The following is a 14,136-nucleotide window of genomic DNA, read 5'->3' as shown; positions in this document are numbered from 1 at the left end:
CCTTACCTCAGGCACTACGTTTTGGGACTCCATGTCGTATCTTTTAGGGGGGAACTGGAGAGGACGATTTTCCCCATCTTTTCACTCCTGTTAAAAGAGCTGTGAGAATTTTGAAGTCCCTTTGGATGTTAAGAAGAGCATGTTCTTGTTCCTAAGTCTGGCAGGTCTCCTGACTGCGGTCTACATCATGTTTAGATATTTCTAGGGAGGTTATTCAGACATCTGCCCTGAGGGTAGAGAGTCATGAGTGGCATGGAATGTGGGAGAAAATGAGCCAGCTTTTGAAGGATTATTGTGCTTCAGTGCTTTGGAAGTTCACCCGTGTCAGGAAAATCCACAAACGCCAGAGGCTGATGTCCAAAAAGGAGACAGAAGAGTCCTGCAATTTTATTCAAATAAAGGGAGAGTCCTCTGGGGTACACACCCGCGGAGATTTCCCTCTCGGGGTTTCAGAGGGTGCAGCCTCCTTTTATCCCAAACTCCCGGCTGCACGTTTCCCTCTTTATTTCCCCACTGGCTGAGGTACTAGGAGGGTACAGCCTTCCCAAACCACCTACCCCACATGCCCCCTTGAACCTGTGTCATTTTACCCCAAGGTTCAGAAGGTTCACGCTTGTGCAGACCGTGTCTGTCTCAGGAACTGAGCTGTCTGGGCTCTGCAACAAACTTGTTGCCTTGGATTTAGTAGAGACAGTAAAACCCATTTCAAAGACGTTGACATTCGTACCTTCGCTCCTACCTTCAATTTATTTGTAGAGACGTTAGCACACATCTTTCCTCTCACTCCCGAACAATTACGGGATCCTGATAAAGTGGCAGAATATGTGAAGGAAAACTGCACGCTCAGGAGAGAGGGAGGAAAGCAGACCATCAGCACCAGAGGTTCAGCTGCAGCTGAACAGGAGGAACCAACCTCTGCTGGTAGCGTTGCAAAATATACCAAGTTTAAATTTTCTTTTATTTTATGACTTTAGTCAGGTTTGTTCGCCTTTGCCCCGGGGTAAGGGAACTGAAGTTTGTTTTCAGGGCATTGTGCCACTCACTAGGTGAGGCGTGAAGAGCTTAACATCTCAACAGACTGGGAGCAGCACAGAAGACACAAAAGATAACGCACACGAAGGGCCATTAACGGGACAAACAACATGGGCGGAAACACCTGGTCTGGGAAAGCAGAGATAAGAATTAAGACCTAATTAGCATCGGAGGCAAAGAGATCTGTAACCAACAAGAAACCAAATACTAAGAGCTACATAACTTGGGACCAATGAACATTGAACCAATGAATCTCTATGGGTTTTGACTGCATAAAGTTTGTGAAAAATCTGCTAAAATTCATATGTCATGGAATGATTTTCTCTGCACACCCAGGCTTTGTGTGGTTGAAATGATTTCTGTTGCACATCCTGTCCAGAACAACCTCCTGGACAGAAGTCAAGTAATGCCTTGATTATCTAACACTAAAAACGTTTTTGGAATGTTTTGGTTTTTCCCGCAGTTTCGGTGACAGTAGCAGAAGAAGAAATATATGCCCCTATACATAAGAAGAAATCCAAGATACATCAGTTCACACAGGAAGGAATGAGGAGGAAGCAGGGTCCTCCTAACACTAGGAGGAGGGCCAGAGATAATCACCCCATTTCTATCCCTGAGTGAGCTGTGGGATACTCAGGAAGATTTCAGCCACCAGTCAGGAGAGCCCCTGGTAACCTTCCTGGTTCAATGCTGAGATATTGCAGCCCACAGTGTGAAAGCAGAGGGTTGTGAAGCCAGGCATTGGGATCTCTGTCCTGGGATGTGGGCACTGACAAGAGGATTGGGAAGAGGACAGAAACTCAGACCCTGGAGGTGACTTCTGTCAAGCATGAAGGAAAAGTACTGTCAAAGATGATTTAGTAGTGGACCCAAGCACGTGAAATGCCATAGAAAAAGGTATCCAGTACCTGACAGAATTAACTGTGCTGGACATAATCTGTAGGGATTTAAATAATGAGCACATAGATGCTTTTGTGTGGATTAGAGTGAAAAGACACTGAATGATTGGTGGGTTTATACATATGTGCATGTGTATGCATGTGTAGGGCTTGTTTTAGAACAATTTGATTGCAATGGAGAGGATGTAGGTAGCCATTTTGGTTATTGTTATTGATGGCAATAATATAAAAAATAATTATATATATACAATATATAGATATATTAAAAATAAAGCAATATAAATAATATAAAAGCATTAAAGTACCACTTAAGAAAATACATAAGGAAAAGAATGAGAAAAAAATTAAAAGAGTAGAAAGGTATTACCACAATGAATCCAGTGATGAGACTTGATTATTGCAATTTAGATGTCAATTGGTTAAACTGATGTTCAGAGTCTTCTGGCACCCTGGCTGACAGTGCTGGGACAGTTCAAAAGGGAAGTCCCTCCTACAGGTCATGCCACCAAACCTGCATGGAATAAGTGGGTCTCATTGATCACACAGCTTGGCATGTCTCCAGTTCTCTCTAGTCTGCCACAGCGGGAAGGAAGTCTTAATGAGCAGTGTGTGGCTTTAGTGGGAACACTGGCAGTACCTGACTTCTTTCCACCTGCTTTCCACTGCTAGTCCTGGAAAAACTAGGCCAACGCATCATAGGTTGGAATTTCCTTGGTACAAGAAAGTCTAATTGCAACTACAGAACTCCTAAATATTCTTCATTCAGTGGCTGAAAGCATGTATCAACTGTTTGGGAAGAAAAGCGATAACCTCCTGCGCTACAACCCTCTTCAGCCACCACAGTCTTTTGGATCATAGAACATCTCAAGCTGAAAGGCACCATACAGATCAAGTCATATTCCCTGCTCCTTGTAGGATGATCCCTAATGGGTCCCTTCCAACTTGAGATATTCTATGACTACTTCAGAATAAACCATATGACTAAGCATCATCCAGATGCTCCTTGCATGCTGACAGGCTTGGAGACCGTTTTCCTGGGAACCTGGGACTAACCACCCTCTCAATAAGGATCCTTTCTCTCATGTTCAGTCTGAACTTTTCCCTGATGCAGTTTCATTCCATCTCCTCATGTCTGAACTCTGGTTACCAGAGATCAGTGCCTGCCTCTCCACCTCCTCTCCTGAGGAAGCTGTAGGCTGCCCTAACGTCACCTCAGTCTCCTCCAGAGTGAACAGACCAAGTGACCTCAACTGCTCTTCATACAGCTTCTCCTCAAGGCCCTTCACCATCCTCCTTTGAGCACTCCCCAGTAGTTTTATCTCTCTTATACTGTGGCCCCCAGAGCTGCCCCCAGCACTGGAGGTGAGGCTGCCCCAGAGCAGAGCAGAGCAGGACAATCCCCTCCCTTGCCCAGCTGATGCTGTCCCTGATGTCCCCAGGACAGGGGTGGCCCTCCTGGCTGCCAGGGCACTGCTGGCTCATGTTCAACTTGTCCCTAATCCAAACCCTCACATCTCTTTTTGCAGGGTTGCTCTCCAGCCTCTAGTCCTCCAGTCTGGGGGCTGTCCCAGTGTAACTGTTCAGTCAAAACAGCAATTAAAATTTTGAAATTAGTTGAAAAAAAATCAGACTGTGTTAACTGATTTTTCCGGGACTTCTGCACTTAGTCAAAACTACAGTGAACGATGGGACATAACAGTTTTGCACAAATAATAGGTAAGGTTTTGAAAGAGACTTTTCAGCAGCTCTCCCCCAACAGTACACAAGGTAATGTTCTCCCATGTAATGTTCACGGTTCCAAGCATTTCTCCATTGTGTCCACTAGAGGTCTGGCATCTGCTGACATTGATACACCCTTCCCCAGTCCATGGGTAGTGAGCCCAACCTCCAAGTTCCTGTATTTCTTATATATTGTCTTTTGTATGCTGTATTTTTTTTCTATTTGAAAATAAATCCATACACAAAGAAAAGGAGTACTACTTAAAGAACACGCACTGTGATTCTGATAAAAGGGACTGCAAGGCTGGAGAACAATCCAGCCAAGTTCTCTGAGTCAGGGCCAGAGAAATAACGAATTAAAAATGCTAACTTTGAAATAACAAAGTGACTGAATATACAAAAGAGGAAAATGTAGGAAAAAATTCCAAACCTCCATGGAGTAAACCTGAATTCCTGGCTACATTTCCCTCTCACTCTATGTGCTGAAACATCTGTGGTACATAGAAGGTGCACATTGGGTCAGAATTAACCTCTGAAACATTGTGTGAGAGCCAGTGCAGAGACGCATTTCTTTCATGATGCTGAAATCTGAAATGGAATCACCCATAGGGGAAGTGAAGCAAAAAAATGTAACTGACCTTGCAGTTGTTGGTGAAATTATTGCTCCATTATCTGTCTCCCAGGCTTTGACACCTGTATTCTTACACAGCTTTCACACCGGTTTTATTGCATCATGCATGATTAAATCAGATGAAAGAAACAGTAAATCTGACATGCCTTGGAAGCAAGAGAGAAAAAAAGTGTTTCATAATCAAAATCCAGAAAAATATGTCTCTTGTAAGTGATTTTAAAGCAAAATAAGATGAAGTGGCAATTACTCTAAAGTTGCATATTAAAAATACTGAGATTTAATATCTTTTGTAAAAACAAATGCTGAACTTACACATTTGTTGAAAAGCAATGCAAATAAAATGTGCAAGAAATGACTGCTCACTTTGAAATTTTAGGTTTATGAAACTTTTATAATATAAAACAAAATGACTGAATGAGGAAAATCACAGTGCAGGGAACGTGGAACTAAACCACCGTGTGCTCATTGACAAAATGGTTGCTCACCTTTTAAACCCCTGGTGTTGCATCAGGTGACCCTGGCCCCGCCCAAAGCCGGCCAATCAACTCCTCCTCGCCATCCATTGGTGGAGATTGGCTCCTTGCAGCGTGATTGGATGTCAGGTGTCGCCATGCCCCGCCCCCTGTACCCAGCCTGCCCTGCTCCCCAGTGTCCCCTGGAGGGGGCCCAGCACAGCGCTCCTTCCTCGTGTCCCCACGACCGAGGACATCCCTTGGCCACCGTACAGGGAAAGGGACTGTGGGGAGAAAAGAGGACATCCAGACCACAAATCACAATGACATAACTACACATCAATAAAACTTCTCCTAACATACACATAATATTCATCCCCTAATTGCGAGAGCCAATCGTATTACCTATTATAACAAAAATGCAATTTGCGTTTCCTTGAGGTACCATAACCTGAGCCATTTTTTCTTCAATTGTAAGACATGTCATGTATAGACAAAACTACATCAGTATGCTTAAAGAACAGAATTTCCTTTTCCTGTATTATTTGTGTTACAAGAAAGTACTTGTTCTAAATAATGAACCTTCAATACCTGCTCTGTATTTTGTCTTGAATTTCAGTCAGCAGTGAGATAATATATAGGAAATAAAACTAACTCTTAGCTATTGCCTCAAAACATGTCCTAGAAAACGCATTTTTTAATTATATGTGAAAATATTGGAACAGAGGAATGTAGATTAGGACAACACAATTTAAATTACTTCCATCTTTTTGCTGCAGAATTTCAAGCAATTGTCACATAGTCATTTACCACAAGAGTGAATACAAAGGTGAAGATGGTAATCTTTCAGAAGCTGTTTCTTGCATCATAAGCCCTTTCTACTACGTAACATTATGCTAAGGGAACATGGAATTGAAATTTTCTGTGGCTCTTCTGAAGACCCTGCAGAGACCAACCAGCACTATTTTATAAGCTATGATTCAGACACCCTGAGGAAAACATAGTCAAGACTTAGCAAACAGGAAAAAGAAAAAAAAAAAAAAAAAAAGAAAAAAAAAAAAAAAAGCTATGCAAAGAAAAAGCTTTACTCACAGGAAAAAAATCCCTGTGTAAAAAGCACAGACAACTGATTATTATGCAATATTAACAGCATGCTTCACTCCACATACTTTGTGTTTCTCTGAGGCACAACAATGAATTCTTGTTTCTCTTGGTGTAAATACTTCTCAGTATTCATTTTTTTTTGTTTATAGTGGCAAAAAATGTAAGTAGTGGGAACTTCAGCGTTGGTTAAGTGTTTTGAAAGGTCAGTTTTCTGATTTTGTTCCAGTGGATGATTTCTGTAGCCTCTGATGGCAGTGAGAAGACACTAAGACAGACTTACCTTTGAACCACACCCATGAATCCAAAGGCAGCAGTGTTTCTTTGTCACCAGACCAGAGGATTTTGAAAATTCTGCAACTGATTTTCTTCAAAGTTTTTTACCAAAAAGCTCTTGCCAACATAATTTCTTACAGTAATTATTCATCTTTTACATTTGAACTTGAATGACAGTATGCACTCTATTGGAGTATTAAGATCTGTATATCTATAATAAGTTGTTTTTCCTGATTAACTAAATTATTTTTTGCCGAATTCTATGTGCAGCATGTAAACACAGATGCCATGAACTCTGCCCACAAAAGCAGATTGCCAGCAGTTTCATGTAGTAGTAACAGCCAAATGCTTCACAGAGCTGCACAAAGTCTTCGTCTTATTCATTCCCGTTTGACTTTGCAGGGTATTCTGGTTAATCATGTACAATGTTAGCATTACTATTTGCATGTAAATTTGATGAGCACTTTGTAACACTCTTCCCTGTCTGCTCTGGTTTTCCCTGAGGCTGTTACTAGTTCCACTCTGTTGCCTTCTTTGTTCATCTGTCTTGTACTTTGAATTCCCCACTTGTATTTCTGAGACAGTTACAGAAAGCAGCAACCTCCTGCCAGACCTTCCCAGGGTAGAGCATAATCTCCCTTCAGCCCTCCTGTGGGTTTTTCCTTGGTAATAAAAAAAAAATTAAAAGTCTGTGTCCTACACCTCCTTATGCCACACACGGAGCAGGTGCCCACAGCAGGGAGCCAAGGGGTGGAACATGGGGCCTCTGCTCTTACCTTTTCCATGATCCACACGAGACAATCTCAGCTCCCCACTGTGGCACTGGAGACCAACTCTCTGTCCCAGGACCATGGTGGAAGTGCCTCACAACACCTTTTTCCCCCCCAAAAAAGAACTCAGCAGTCGTTAACCCAATGGTATTCCTGCAGTAAGAAATAATGTTGCACAACCCCAAGATGAAAATCAGCCACTGAACCTTACTCACAGCTAATAAACAACATGAGACAAACTTTTACTTACAGCATACACCAATTTTGCATTTCCAGAGCAACTTCATTGTGCCTTGGTCCTACAATCTGCCTTTAAGCAATCTTGAATCTTGCTTCTTTAAATCCTGATGATGATGCTTAGCTCAGCCTGAGGAAACAGCTGTAAACTAATGCCAGAACTATTACTCATCTTCCACAACTGTTTTATAACAGTACCTGGAACAAAAAAAATGTCAGGAGCAACCGTGGAAGTTTAACCTAATTCTAGGTGACTTGTTTTGGCTAAGCAGTTCACATTCACAGCTCTAGCCTACACCTAGCATCAACCAGATGTAACTCCATATTCTCTGGAAGGAATAAGGGAAAAAAAAAAAAAGATATATCATATTTACTGAAATGATAGATAGACTCAAATGTGTTCTGCATTTTTAACTAGTAAGCTAATGTTAGGGGGGCATTCCAGTAGATTTTCCTGAACACTGTGGACCAGACTTTTTTTTTTCCTTTACAACAACAGTATAAATCACTGGAGTGCAGACACTGCCCATCACTAGAATGATCATCATTAGTATTGTTATAGCAGTTCCGCTTGCATGCACCTCCTGCTGTGCAGCACATAATGCTTTCAGGAAGTACACTGCTCCATCTGGCAATGAATGTATAACTGGGTGAATTAGGAATCCAGTCACTTGGAACTTTAAAGATCAAAGATATTGTTAGGGGTTAGTCCTAGGAATGACGTCTGAATAGATCTTTCTGTTGAGGGTTATTTGTCACCAAATTAAGCTAGCAACTCTCCAGGCATACAGGACTGTAAAGCATGTCAGCCCATCTTCTGCAGATGAGCAGTGATGAGGACAACCATGTACGCAGAAATCAGCAGGGAAGGTTGCAGGCCCCAACAGAAAGGAAGATGTAAACTGGACACAGCAACAAGGTGGATTACAGCTGTGGGACTGCACTGTACAGTTCATCCTTTTCCTGCAAGAATAGACCTAAGTAATCCCTAAATAATCCCCTGAAAAAACAAAATCCTGACCTGCATTGTGGGAGATATTGTTTTGATTCATTATGCAAATCAACTGTACGTGCTCTTCTTTTAGCACTGAAATCAAAGCATAGCAAACACAATGACATCACATGCTTTTCACAGCCTACAAAGTTTTCTAGCACATCAGCATTTCTATTTCATAAATAGAACAGCATCACCTTCACACCAGTTCTAGCATATACCATTGCCAAGCATTTTAGGAGTACCTATCATACCATCAAAATGGCTGGACTCAACCTTGTGTATTATTGTCAGCTAAAAGACACTGAATGATGTGACTCTGGTGATGTAGTCTGTAGGGACATTTGATGTCCAAGAACTTATTCAGGCTTCTAGCACCCCAGAAAAATAGGCAAGCTTTAGCTAAACCCCATAGATCCTTCCACCCCACTTTTTTTGCCACTAGGGTACACCTAGACTGTCTTAAATGTTACAATCTAAGGGATTCAACACAATTGTTTCTGAAAATGCATCACAAAAATAGCTTATCTACTCTGCAACTGTGGCATAATGTCTATCCCAAATATGGGATATGATCACAGGCATAACAACACCGCCATTGTCTCCAAAAAGGCTTTTGTTTAGAAGGATTATGATTTTCTGTTCACACAAAACAGTTTCCAGAAGGTCCACAGCACCCCAGAAAAATGTATCAGTGCATCCTTGAGGCCTTGCATCCCATTGGAATTTAATTTACAGCCTGCTGACATAGTTTGTCTGTCAGATATACTGTACATCCTGATGAAACCAGAGAGTTGCCAAGGTGGGGGACATAATCAGGAGTAAAAACAACGCCAGGTTTTAAAATAAATAATCACCTATTTTCAAGGTAAAAAGTATTAAAATCAGACAATGCTAAGATATGAGGAACAAATACAATGCGAGTAAAGGGTCTGTTGTACAAATGCAGGGGCTGATGCACTAAAGCAGAATGACAACCTATCTAGATTACAGTTCCTGACAGAGGTCAGCCTAGACACCAGTGCATACGTGCACAAGGTCACATCTGAGCCAAGTCTGAATTTTGTATGCTGGTGGAAGATGATGACTCAGTGAATCCTGAGACCTGTAAGCTAGTCTAGCTTTGAGTAAAAACACCCCCAACCCCCCCCAAAAATCTTAAAGATCATTACCTCCGGGTAGTAATTACTGGAGCATGAAATGCTGCAGATGTACATGGGAATTGTTTATCCAAATGTTGCCCCCAACATATGCTAAAGGCAAACCCCTTCTACATGAGCTGGCTATGCTGGTTTCACACTGTTTAGGAGCTTCCCTAAACGAGAAAGAACTGCACTAACTACTGATTCCTAACACTAACTGGTGCAAAGCAGCCGGGAGGGAAAAAATGAATTGTCAAATCAACTCCCTGGTGCTTTGAATACCAACTGCCCCTGGAACAAGAACTTGTAATGGGCATCTCAAATCAATAAACCTGCCACTCTGCTGACACAACTGTTCAATTTTTTCACTTCATCTCATTTATAGTTTGGATTTGAATCCTACAAACACTTATGTTCATGTTACCCTCACTGTATATTTATGTAAGGCTCATGCTTGGTGGAGACAGATGAATGCCACAACTCTAACACAACAAAGTGAGTTAACCAACCTGTACAGGTGAAGCCAAAGTTAGAAATCAGCACAAATACAGAAGTCTTTAAGATGCAGTTGTTCAAAAGTATTATAAAAATGGTTCCTAACCACTACAGTCTGCTCACCGTGCATCTTAGCTATGTTACTCACCTACACGGCTCTGATGAGGCATTATCACTCTTAATTCCTCCTGGTTCTGCAGAGACAACAATACTGAAGAGACAAGGAAGATATTCATCACCCCATACATTTTAACATCATTCTACTCTCCTGTGACTACCAGTGACAGTGTCTATGTAATACCACAGATGTCATGTCAAACACCAATGTCACACAGGCATAGATTTTGGCACCCCCAACCATCTTATTATCTCTCTTTTTACAGGCACAAGAGAGCAAGAAGCCCTTCTACATCTCAGTTGGGTTCTTAAAGGTGGCAGTAGTCTTGCTTACACACAGTTTTTGAAAACCACCATGAAAGAGCAGATCACAAGATGCTACTGTTGAGAGATCTGACTGTCCAGTCATACTCAGTTACATCTGCATTTGACTGATGCAGTTACTGGAAGTAACAGGAAAGAATAGGAGGACTAGTCAGACCCTGGAGTGCATGTTAAATCCACAGCTCCCTCTGTTTCAGCTGATACTTTAAACAACTTCAAATCTTGCCTCATCTCATCGCATCATTTTAAAGTCAGAGATAACGTGCAGGTGCAAACACTTGCCAAGTTATATGTTAGTTGTGAAGCAGGATACTGATCAGGTGTGCAGGGCTGAAATTTTTGACACTCCAGCATAAACCTTATAGACATTATTAACTCAGGTACGACTTACACAGAGAATATTAAGATTTGTTAACTCAACTCTGGGTGTGTCCTAAAAATTTGGAATAGGATACAAACCATTACTACATTTTTCCAGAAAAAAAAAAAAAAAAAAAAAAAAAGGCACTGTCCAACAGAATTGCAGAATAAGGATCTCAAGTGCAGCAGATACTTCCACTATTATCTGCCAGTATCCTGCAGTGTACATCAAATCCCTGTGTGAGATGTGCTGCAAATCTTGGTTACTGGGTATGAAAACCAAAAGCTTTTGCATGATCAAACTGACCTTCAACCAATCTGAATAGTAGCAAGATATCCTAGAATTCTGCCTTCCAGCCACGTAAGAAGTTCTAGACATAGGCTATAATCATTAGTGCCTTTACAACACTACTTGGTCAAAAACTGTTCTGATTTGTTTGGATTAACTACCAATGCAAAATATAGAGCTGTAACTCCTCTGTAATCTCTGCATTACACAAACATAGTTAGAATGCCTTTTTTTTCCCTGCCTGGAGACCTTAGGTGCAATGTAAAGGTAATGTAAATTACACGTGTTAAATCTGTTACAAAAAAAATCGAACAGATTATAGCAAGACAGTACAGTAACAGTATTACATAAAATGTTTTCCTTCTATTCAGTAACATTATTTAATAATGATAATCCCTGCATGAAGACAGAGTATTAGCAGAGCAGTTAAAACTTTCATGGTGAGACTGTAGGTACTATGTTACCAAGAAACCACAGCTTAAAGTCAATTAGGACAGAAATAGTTACACTCTTGATTCTCAGAGCTTCCATATACATCCACTCTTCATCTTTACAACTCACAAAGTGATCACGGTACTCCCTCATGTTACAGACAGTACACCCAGGCTAAGTAAGCTTGGCTCAGCTGCACTGTAAGATCCTTTTTTTGCAAAGTAAGACTTCCTCTCAGAGTCTTAATCTCTGTTACTGGTCAGGATCTTACAACTATCATATCCAGCAGCAAACGTTTTCAGCAACTGTCACATACATGGCTGAAATGATGGAAAAGGAAAAAAGAGTAACTCAGAAAAATTAGAAGCCACATTATCTGTATTACTTAAGTGCAAGACATTTTGAGTACTTATTTTAAAATGTGTAGCTTACAAATCTCTCCTCTTTACATATACCAGCATCTTACCAGTCACTTAAGGCTGTAATCTAGTCATCATCAACTTCCCTTTGTATCTCTTTGAATATTAACTCTCCAGTTTCATGTTTAGAACAGCTTATTCCAAATGTATAGTTATTCCAACCGTACCATTACACATTTAGGTTTTCAGCAGATAGGAAGTAAAAGTATGAGGAAAAGTAATTTGTCTGTATGATGTTTCACCCACAAAACACAGTATCAGCACAAGAATCTCAGAGAAGTGGCAACTACACTGAACTTCCCCCACACTCCAGGCAAATCAATGTAAGATACACAAGCATTGATTTTGCATTTGAAGTATTGAGCTGTGAATATTTTAAACCAAATGTTCTTCCTTTCTCATGTATCTTAAATGTGCACTATGAATTATGTAAAATTCTCAATGGTTACTTTTCCTGAGACACAACCACAGACTCATAAGACTTTAAGGATAAGAACAAACATGTAATAATAATGCAAGGTGACTTTGAGAGCTTTAAAACCACCACAGTTAGAAGCTTTTCATATGTACACCACTAGCTTAATAAAACACACAACTTCACCATCTTCCAAAAGCATTCTGTTTTAATATGTTAGAACATATTAAAACATTGCAAAGCTCTTAAAGCATAAGATTAACAATTATGAAAATATTTCCAAAAATCTGTTCCAAACATTATGAAAAAATCTCACTAGAACCCACCACTGCATTGAGTTAAGCTACTTCAGAGTTTAATGTGACAGAACCTAAACATTCCCTTAGCCTTCTAAAAATAAAAAGCTCAGTAGAAACAGGCATCTCTTTTCGTTTCTCCATTGAGAATATTTGGAATGGAGAACCATTTTCCTTGAGTAAAACTATACATACGAATCTGTAATAGCATAATTATATATGGCTACACAGAAGTTCAACCTGATGAGAAACATCAGCACAACTGTCCCCAGTTTCTAGTAATTAATGGCAGTTTAGGAAAACCATACCCAAACTCCTTACCAAGAGAAAAATAATCACACCATTAAGGCCAGGATGGAGCACTAAGTTAAACATGAAGAATACTATAACCTTACCAGATAGGTACGTCCATTTAGACTCTGCTATACTCAAGAACACATTTTGTTCACACCTTTATCTGCAGTCTGGGTCTGATGATGCAGATTATGCCAATATTTCTTGACTGGGAGTGTACTGGGAGCATACCTCGCACAGACTTCCACAGGCATGTCACATGGCTGTTTGACTAGATTAGCCTTACTTTGCACTTCAAAAACACTGCTTTAGTAAGGATCTTATTTTTTAAGTACCAAATGTATATCTGTTAGAGGGAAAAAGGAGGGAAACACTGTCTAGAACATCTAAGCAAGGCCTGAAGTTACTTCTTAAGACAGAAACCAGTAGAAAGTATTCCAGAAGGGCTACAATGCCTTAAAGCAAGTATTTATGTGGAGTAGCATTATCTGAATCACAGAACAGATAACACATTGATAAAAACCCAGCATGTCATTTACTTATTCAACAGGTCACAGAAGTCTGGCAAGCTACTCTGCAGAATTTGGGTTTTCCCTTCCACACAGCAATTACATTTGTTATCTTCATTTCAAAAGTCAAATTCCCACAGGCCCAGTTTTTCTACCTTATTGCCGTAATTAAATTATTGCACTTTTCTAGCTGATGCAATGCTCCAAGTACAATTCACTGTTAAAGTACTTGTAAACCAAGAAAGTGCTCTAAAATTGTTACTCAAAGTTCCTGCACCTGACTTCAGCCATGCTCACATTAGTCTGCTGTCTTCCCTCAAACCACACGAGTTTTATGGGGCTTGAACAAGTTCTTCCACTGTTTCCCAATGTGTGCCATGACAAACACGCTTGGCAAGTCAGACACGGACCCACCCTTTTCCAGGCACATGGAGACTTTTTCCACAGCTATAGCAGATCTTGCCCTGAACTTTATCCTCGACAAATCACGGTGAATTTAAACTTCCTGAAGTATCTGCTCTAGAAACAACCTTGGCAGGCCACTGGCTGGGTTCTCCTCTGTCCTAGCTTACTTTCTGTTGGGCAAGTGTTCTGATCTATCATTAATATCAATGACTCACAAACATGTAATTTAGCCCCTACCCCTGGAAACTCCAGCTATACAGAGGTCAGAATGGAATTTAAAATGTCTTTCTTGTGCCCTAAAAAGTTGTTTTTTTCTGAAACACAGCAACAAAAAAAATGCAATAAAAACAACACATTCCTGAAACATTCAAATTATTAGTTAATAGATCTGAAGCTGGTAAACACAGACTTAGTTAAGAACTACTATCTACTCTATTAACACTTTTCCCCCTTTCTGTGCTTCATTCCCCCACATAACCACTGGTTTCAGACAAATAAAATTAAAATGGCAAAGCATTGTTTAACCCA

This window comes from Zosterops lateralis (assembly GCF_965231275.1).
Source record: "Zosterops lateralis genome assembly, chromosome: Z".
NCBI lineage: Eukaryota > Metazoa > Chordata > Aves > Passeriformes > Zosteropidae > Zosterops > Zosterops lateralis.
Note: the sequence above shows the minus strand (reverse complement) of the source record.